Below are 9,627 nucleotides of genomic sequence, written 5' to 3'. Positions count from 1 at the left end.
AATCCCAGAAAGCCAGCCTTTAATCCCAGGGAGTGGTGGTAGAAAGCAGAAAGATATATAAGGCGTGAGGACCAGAAACTAGAAGCATTTGGCTGGTTAAGTATTTGGCTGGTTAAGCATTCAGGCTTTTGAGCAGTAATTCAGCTGAGACCCATTCCGGATGAGGACTCAGAGGCCTCCAGTCTGAGGAGACAAGACCAGCTGAGGATCCGGCGAGGTGAGATAGCTGTGGCTTGTTCTGACTCTCTGATCAACCAGCATGGACCCCAATAACTCGCCTCGGGTTTGATTTTATTAATAAGAACTTTTAAGATTCATGCTACAGCTTTGTGTGTTCAATTTGTGGGATTTTTGAATAACAGCAAATGAATGGCTTTACACAGTTGAGTTTCCTCTCAGGACCTCCAAGTCCTTCTGGCGGAGTTGTATTGCTTCTCACCCCTTCTGTGGAGTAGGGATTGGCACAAACACGGAACCAGGCTGCCCTTGAAGTGGGTCACAGTGTTGGAACAGATTCTTAGTCCCAATCTGTTGTGAGGGACCCCCTCCCCCCGGAGGCACAGAGCCAAGGGACACCGAGGCTCGAGCACTCTGGGTCATCTCTCCTCCCCTACACACCAGCAAAGCCAGCTTCTTTTACTTCCTCATAAACAATGCCTGCCTCCCTTCAAACCACGCACCTGCCTGCCGAGGGCGGGGCTCTGCATATACCCGCTTCCACCCTTATTCCAGCATTAGTATCACCGTGCAATGAAGATGTTCAGGATCCCCAGGACCCTGCCATCAGGTCTCCAGCTCATAGGCCTGGAGCTTATCGTTATTAGTTTAATGTCTGGCTTGCCCTCACCAACGATGAGTTCCGCAACAGAGAAGGCCTATTCATTTGTTTTTATTATTATTACTGTGACTCTAGTACCGAGGTAAAGGAGGACCCACAGTAGAAGTGGAAAGATGGAAGATGGATGGATGGATGGATGGATGGATGGATGGATGGGTGGGTGGGTGGATTAATGATGAATGAGTATATAGAAGAATAGATGGAAGGATGGATAGATACTAGGTGGGTAAAGAATAGATAAATGGATGGATGACAGATAAATTAAATAGACAGGTGATGGATAGATGACTGCAGAGATAGATGAGTGAATAGATGAATGGATGAAATGATGGATGGATAGATGATGGATGAATTGACAGATATATGTATGGATTAATGATGGATGGGTAGATGGATGAATAGATGGAAGGATGGGTAGATGCTAGGCGGATAAAGAATAGGTAAATGGGCCGGGCGGTGGTTGCACACGCCTTTAATCCCAGCACTCAGGAGGCAGAGGCAGGCGGATCTCTGTGAGTTCGAGGCCAACCTGGATACCAAGTGATTCCAGAAAGCGCAAAGCTACACAGAGAAACCCTGTCTCGAAAAACAAAAAAAAAAAAAAGAATAGGTAAATGGATAGACATATGGGTGGAGGATAGATAGGCAATGAATAAATGATGTTTGCATAGATGTATGGGTGAACAGATGACTAGATGGATGATAGATGGAAAGATAGATGGATAGATGGACAGATGGATGGATGAATGGATGGATGGGTGGATGGGTGGGTAGGTGGGTGGGTAGATAAGTGGGTGGATGGATTGATGGATGGATGGATGGGTGGATTGGGTGGTAGGTGGGTGGGGATAAGTGGGTGGATGGATGGATGGATGATGGATGGATGGATGGATGGATGGATGGATGGATGGATAAGTGGGTGGATGGATTGATGGATAGATGGGTGGATGCATGGATGGGTGGATGGATGGAAGGACAAATGGAAAATCATCTTCCCTCTCTCCACTGAGTTGGCTTACTCTATTGTTGCTGCTGCTGACTCCTTCAGTGACACTAGGACCTGCCTTTCCAGGTATCCATCATTGACCAAGGACCAGAGATTCTTCAGGAAACTTCTCGGTTTTCAGTTCCAGATTGGACTGCTGAGATGCCCAGCATCATGGACTGATAACAACTGGGTTCTCAGCCTCTCCAGTGAGAGCCACTGTAGGACTATTCCAAATGCTGAGGCTCCCAGTCTCAAGGACTGGCCACCTACTAGGTTCTCAGTCCCTTGGGTGTTATTCAACTATTGTCACTATTTTGAAGTAAGTTGATTCAATACATTGTCTTAATGTATATATTCATTCTATCAGTTCTGTTCCTCTAGAGAACCCTGACAGATACAAGATCTGAGTTCCAAAGGTTTGGAGAAATCCATGTCAGGAGGGAACTACTCCCATGAGTCTCTGTGGAGAATCCTCCTTTGCTTCTCCCTAGCTTCTGACGGTGGCCATCAATCCTCAGTATTCCTTGGCTTGTGTCTGCATCTATGAGTTCTGCCTCTGCTATCACGTGCTTCTCCAGAGTGTTTGCATTTGTGCCACGCTTTCCTTCCAAGGGCGGTAGTCAGTTGGAGGGTAGGCCGTCCCTTAACAAGTTCTATCCTGCGTCCAAACAAGCTCACGTCCTGAGGCCCTGTGGGTTAGGTCTTCCACACAGAGGTGTGCATTCTTGAGATGCCCGCAGAGGGTCACAAGGAACACTCAGGGTGATGTTGGTGGTGGGCATGTTCCTCATAGCAAGGATCCAGAGGTGACCTCCGTGTCTGTGACTAGGGGAGAGAGATAACCTGAAGTGATACAGGCAGATGCTGGACGGGATACGGGAGACAGAACTCAAGCCTAAGCTACTGGCTTTGCATGCATCGTCACAGAAGAGCTTAAGAATGTAGCAAAACTCCAAAACAGCAGGAATGACATGGAGATGGACAGCTCGTTCATGGATGCTGGCTTTTAATTCCACTCAGAGTAACACTGTTTCCCAGTCCGGGAAAAGTGGGCTGGAAGGATTTCTCTTGAAGATGCCAGGGTCACTGCCCACAGGAGGCATCGAGACGTGGTTAAGAGCGGACGAAAGTAAAAGCCATCCAGCACAGAGACACCGAGGGACCTTGAGCAGGCGGGAAATGCGCAGTGTGGATGGAAACAGACCCCTGGGAGCGTGCTCAAGTGGGTTCCGAAATCTGCAAAGGGGGAAAGTTCCTGGTGACAAGGGCATGTGGTCATGGAGGGAGACACAGGAGTGACATTTGATCTACTGGTGACCATAGAGGAACAGGAGCCTGAGTGGGGAGGGTGTCAGCAGAAGGATCTGCTGGTGCAGGAGCAGGTGCCAAACCCAGCCTGTCCTGGGGGCTGTGAGCACATGAGACCAGTCACTCCATTTAAGGAGTTGGGGCACAGAAGTAACAGGAACCAAAAGTATATGGGCACAGGCCAGGGCACAGGCACAGGCCTCCCTTAGAGCCCAGAGACTCGGAAACCTTATAGCCTCAAGGTTGCTTTTTTTTAGGTTTCTTTTTTTTTAAGTTTGTGTGTGTGTGTGTGTGTGTGTGTGTGTGTGTGTGTGTGTGTGTGTGTGTGGTGTTTGTGTATGCCACATGTGTGTGGTAGCCCAAGGAGGCTACGAGAAGGTACCCAGATCCCCTGGAGTTGGAGTTAGAGGAGGTTGTGAGCTGCCCACTTTAAGTGTTGAGCATCAAGCTTGGGTCCTCTGCAAGAGCAGGAAGCGCTCTTAACTCTGAGCGGTGTCTAGCTCCCCACGCCCCACCCCAAGTCTACTTTTCTGTCCTCCTTTTGGATGGGTTCTGGGGTGCTGGTTCTGCAGAGAGACCTGTGGAGGGCCTGCCCCGGGTGTCATGTGACTTTCAAAAGCAATTGCTGCTTGCAGAAACACCTGCAAAAATGCCTCCCAGGCATTGTGCAGGGTTGTGGGATGGGAGGGGGAGGATGGGGTTGGAGGATGGGGGTGAGGGGATGGGGGTGGAGGGGATGGGGTTGGGAGGGCCATGCACAATGGCATCTAGGATTCACTGGTTTTGTGGTACTGAAGCCCAGGGCTCCACACACGTTCACTGGGCTTGCTCTCAGTTCCCCAAATAAGGGCCCTACCCCATAATATAGTTCCGAGGCCCAAAGGAAGGGACAGGTTTGGTGGCAGCAGGTGTGGGGGGCTGTGCTGTGACAGCCTGCAGCCTCTCCACATCTGCGCTTCAGGCCAGTTCTCCCCTCTGTAATATAGACAGCCGCCACGGGACCCCTTGGAAGCCTGACTGTAAGATGCCTTTTCTCCCAGGAGTTCCGGAAGTTGTCTCCCTTGTGCCAGCCCGAGTCTCACAGACTTCCCAGCATCACTCTGGTCAGGGCTGTGGGAGACTGTGACCACACCTGGGCCTCCTGCTTGCTGCCAGAGTTTGAGGGTAAAACGACCAGCCAATCTCGTGCAAAGTGGGGGAGGCAGAGTTGAGCTACGGTCACGTGACAGGCAGGTAAAGCGGAGCTCACCAGACACCATCGTGGCTCACTGAGAAGTAGGCTGAGTGTCATTTACTTCCTCCCAGACAACCCAGTTCTGGGTTGAGAGAGTGGTTCAGTTAGCAAAGCCCATTCGGAGCCCTGGGTGTTCTGGAATAGGACTTTAACTATGTAAAGATGTGTTGCATTTGTTTATATGGCGGAATATTTATTGCTTTAACTGTGCAAAGATGTGTTACATTTGTTTATGTTGCAGAATATTACTTTAACTGTGTAAAGATGTGTTACATTTGTTTATGCTGCGTTTGTTTAACAACGTACAGATGTGTTGCATTTACCTTGCCTACCTAGGGCACTGGATTGGTCTAATAAAAAGCTGAACAGCCAATCGATAGGCAGTAGAGGGATAGGCAGGGCTGGAGGGCAGAGAGAATAAGTAGAAGACAAGCAAGAGAACCAGGAAGATGGGAGACATCTAGCGCCAGCCAGCAGACACAAAGTAGGACATACAATAATAAAGAAAGGTAAAAAGCACTGAGCAAAAACATAGATGATAAGAGACAGGTTAATTTAAGTTAAAAAAAAAAAAAAGAAAAAGAAAAAGCCTAACCAAAACCCGAGCATAAGCTAGGACTGAACATTCATAACTAATAAGAAGTCTCTGTCATGATTTGGGAGCTGGTTGGTGGCCCAAATACAGCCTGCTACACCCGAGTCCCATCCTCAGCACAGGCCCGTAATCCTAGCACTCAGGATCGGATGCAGAGGGATGAGAAGTCTGAGATCATCTTCTGCTACGTGTTGAGTTCAAAGGTAGATGGGCTGTGTGAGACCTGATGGGAAAGAAGGAAGACAAAGGTGGGTGTCTGGGTGTTCACCCTGATTCATTCCTGCTCTCCAGGTAATGAAACCGAGACCCAGGAGGTTCCACATCCAGGTCACATCACACCCCCACCGTATGAGCGAGCACTCCTTACCCGGAGGCATTCCATAGTCACAGAGGACCGGAACGCATGACTCCAGTTGGACCCCATCCCGCAGGGCTCAGTGCTCCGTTCCAGTCTTTTCCTTCAAGCCTCATCAGCAACTTCTTTCTCTTTACAAACCGTACCATGAAACCAACCAACTGCTTTGGGAGCTGCCTGCTGGCTTCAGCTCCCAAGCTGTTCCCTAGTGAGAAATTCCAGGACCCCCAAGCCCATGGGGCAATATTTCCCAATGTCATCTTGTTTCAGGATGGCAAAAAACAAACAAACAAACAAACAAAAAAAGACACAAATGCACACACTGAACTGCGCTGTCCATGGAGTCCTCCTTGAGGCGAGATGCCCCCATCAGGCGGGAGCCTGCACAAATCCCTTGTAAGAAGGGTTAGCTGGGCTCCTTCAGTCCAAGCTGCGGCGTGGGGGTTGAGATAGACAGCCTCTTTCGGTTAGTCAATCAGCAGCTGCAAGGGATGCGTAGGAAGGAGCTAAAATTATTTGTTCCTTTTCTTTCTCAGAACAGCAGCCTCGTGGCTCAGAGGGCAGCTGTCTCGCAGCCTCTGCACGGGAGCCTTCTGCAGGCTCCTAGGTGCCCCAGGATTCCTTTCCCATCTCATTCCCTTCCTGTCTGAAGTTGGGGGTGAGGATCCTGGGCCAGTGGGTGGACAAAGCAGGCTGCCAGAGGGCCCCCATGAAACTCAGTCAAGTGCATGCTGGTGGATGTCCCCAGGTTCCTGGGGCAGCAGCCTGGGGAAGGCCACACCCCAGGAAGCCACAGAGGTCCCACTTATCCTGCTTTCACTTCAAGCCCCCCCCCGTGGGAAAAGACACTCAAGTCTACCGAGGAGGAGGAGGAGGAGGAGGAGGAGGAGGAGGAGGAGGAGATGGAGGCCGCCCTTGCCTCTTATTCCAGAATCTACTGTTTAGCAAAGCCTAGCCAAGGAACTTTCATCCAGGTCTGGAGCAGACAGGTTGAGGCAGGTTTTAAAAAGCACTTTATGAGGCTTTCAAAGGTACTCACGGGGAAGGAAGTGAAAGGAGTCTGGGCGGTGGGGGGTGATGCCGGAGGAACGGCATCTTTATTTCCAGCCCCGCTTGAGCGGCTTCTTGACAGTTACCACTCTGGTTTTGCTGAGTCAGAAGAAGCCCTCAGCTGCCTGCCGGAAACACAGCTGTTAGGCGAAAATAACCACAGAAGCCAGCAAACGCGTACCTTCCAGAAAGGGGCCGAAAACCACAAAACAAAAGAGAAAGATACAAGGTAATAAAAGAGACACTGTCACACGCATACACACCACACACACCACACACACCACACACTCTACACACCACACACAGACACCGTGCACACACTCCACACACCCCACACCACACACAACCACACACTCCACACACTCACACTCCACACACACACACACTCTACACACCACACACACCGTCCACACCCACACCCCCCCCCCCCCCCCCCCCCACCCCACACTCCACCCACCCACACACACACCACACACTCCACACACACACCATACATACATGTACACACACCCACACACCACACACATACCACACACATACCACACACTCCACACACTGCACACTCCACACACACACCACACACTCCACACACACCACCACACACAGACACCATACATACGTGCACACACACACACCACACACTCCACACACGACACACACTCCACACACCACACACACTCCACACACCACACACACTCCACACACAGACATCATACATACATACACACACACACACACACACACACACACACACACACACACACGTGCACACACATCCTAATCTCTCAGAACCTGTGAACAGGACCTTATTTAATGGGACCATAGTTGGAAAAAAACAATCTTTGTTGATCCTCCTGAACTCCCCAGGGAGTGCTAAATCCGGTGACAAGTGTCCTTGTGAGACTGAGGTGGAGGATAGACACGTAGAGAGAAGGCCAAAGATGGAGGTAGCAACTGGCTGGTACAGCCAAGAATGAGTCGCTGACTTCCAAAGACTCCTTCCTATGCTACAAGGAACTCGTGGAGCTCAGGGTCACGGCCACCCTCCACCTCCCACCCCCAGCTCTCTTCCTCAGTCCCCACAGAGGCAGCACGACATCTTTTTTTTTTTTTTTTTTTTTTCCCTAAAATTCTCTTTCCTCGGGCAGTAGACATTATGGGCCAGGCCGGGTGGAACTGTGCAGGAACATCATCATCATTGAGGATTCCCGGCATCAGGGAGGAGCCAGTTCCTGTCTCTGCCCCAGGCCAGGTGAGATAACTGAGGCTGGAACCTCGGAGAAACCAGGCTGTGGGTTTGGATCTCACTTGCTGTGTGGCCAAGCACAAGCTAAATGACCTCTCTGTTTCTCCGTGTCCTGTCTCTATGCTGGGGAATACTGAGAAAGTTTCAGGAGAGGCCCTGCCTCACGTGCACGGAAGGTCTGGGTTTTGTCCCAGGGGATGGGGGGTGGTTTCAGAAGTTCAAGGTCATCCTTGGCTACATAGTGAGTTTGGGACCAGCCTGGGCTACATGAGACTGTGCATAAAATAACAGTTCTCCTGATACTGTAGAAAAGATGGAGTCTGTGTGCTCCAAGCTGTGTTTGGAGGCAGCTTGCTCAGCAGCTCTTACTGTTGAGTGCTGAGCGGCGGGGGTAGTAGATGCCTGTGGTTTTGCCTGTTCAGCATCTATGTGCTGGGAGACCATCTCTCTCCAACCTTCTCACCCAAGATGGGGAGGCTTGTGATCCAGACAGGGCCAGAGTCAGGACTTTCTGATTCTAGCGTGTGACCCAGACCCAATGAGTTGAGCACAGCGACTCGATGTCGAAACCATTGGGGAAAGGTAACTCGATTGCTCTGGGCTCTGCCACGAGTGAGTTATCAGTCAGAGGTCGCAGAAGGATGTCCGGTGGCAGAGAGCAGAGATGTGGGCAGACGTACGGAAAGACGCTGGTGTGCCAGCACACGCCTCTTCTCACACGAAGCGACTTTTCTCGTCTCTTTCGGATATGGCTGAAGCCTAAACATGTTTTTCCTCCGGCACTTGGAGGTTTCTCGCTCTTTCTCTACATCGACCCTGACCTCTTCCACCATGACCTCTATGTGCTGAACAACTGCCCACGTCAAGGCATGGCCTCTCTCTCTCCCCTTGGCATCCCTCTTCCCAGTGGCTGTCAACATTTCCAGCCCCCCTCCCACACACACCGTGGTTTTCTCCCAAACTCTAACAAAATTCTCCTTGTGCTTCCGACTCCCTCAGAGTTCCCAGTGGCGACGCCTCTGTAGCAAGCACCTTACCCATGAGGCACCACCCACCCCACTTGGTACTGGCGTCTTTTATTTCTGTGTTTGTATCTTTTCCTCCTTGTGTATCTTTTTTCCTCCTTGTTCTTCATTTTGAATGATACCTGCCATGGCGTTAAATGTATTGATAATTTTCTTTTGCAGCCTTTAATGTGCTATTAAACTAATGAATTTTTAAAAAATATTGACTTTCATCTCTAGAGGTTCCGATTGGTGCCTTCCCCTCTTCCTTTTCTTCCTCTTCCTCTTCTTTATTTTTAAACAATCTCCACTCTGTGGTGTGTGTGTGTGTGTACATGCGCGCGCACCTACATGTGGACATCAACATCCAGTGTCTTCAGTTGCTTTCCTCCACTTTCTTTTTAAAGATGTATTTTTATTTATCTTTAGTAACGTGTGTATGATGTGTGGCTGCATGTGGGCAGGTGCCCATAGAGGCGGTCAGTCATTGGATCCCTCCAGAGCTAGAGTTACAGGTGGTTGTAAACCGATAAATGGAGGGGTTGACAACAGAACTTGGGTCCTTTGGAAGACCAGTAAGAGCTCCTAAGCGCTGCTCCATCTCTCCAGCCTCCAAGACAGAGTCACTGAGGCCGGAGCTCGCTGATTCAACTAGTCTGGCTAGCTTGTGAGCCCCAGAGATCCTCCTGTATCATCTCCCCAGCTTTGGGATTGAAGAGCCGTGGAACCACGTCTGTCTCGGTTGGGCTTACAATTGCCGCGATGAAACACCGTGACCAAAGCAACTTGGGGGAGGAAAAGGTTGATTTGGCTTACACTTCCACAGACTGTTCATCACTGAAAAAAAGTCAGGACGGGAACTCAAGTTGGGGGAGGGGGGACCTGGAGGCAGGAGCTGATGCAGAGGCCATGGAGGGGTGCTGCTTACTGGCTTTCTCCCCATGGCTTGCTCGGCCTGCTTTCTTGTAGAACCCAGGCACGGCACCACCCAGCATGGGCTGGGCCCTCC

At 50.4% G+C, this 9,627-nt stretch overlaps 1 long non-coding RNA gene across 1 annotated transcript; it reads right to left on the bottom strand.

Moving 5' to 3' along the window:
- Window positions 1-2,795: 2,795 nt before the first annotated feature.
- On the bottom strand, window positions 2,796-6,502 carry LOC119086580. Its single transcript, XR_005089894.1, has 3 exons — window positions 6,358-6,502; window positions 5,331-5,800; window positions 2,796-5,186 (listed from the first exon to the last, which is right to left on the bottom strand). It is a non-coding gene; the product is annotated as an uncharacterized LOC119086580 (long non-coding RNA).
- Window positions 6,503-9,627: the final 3,125 nt, after the last annotated feature.

This window comes from Peromyscus leucopus, chromosome 23 (assembly GCF_004664715.2).
Source record: "Peromyscus leucopus breed LL Stock chromosome 23, UCI_PerLeu_2.1, whole genome shotgun sequence".
Classification (NCBI taxonomy): Eukaryota; Metazoa; Chordata; class Mammalia; order Rodentia; family Cricetidae; genus Peromyscus; species Peromyscus leucopus.
This window is presented reverse-complemented; position numbering and strand designations above follow the sequence as displayed.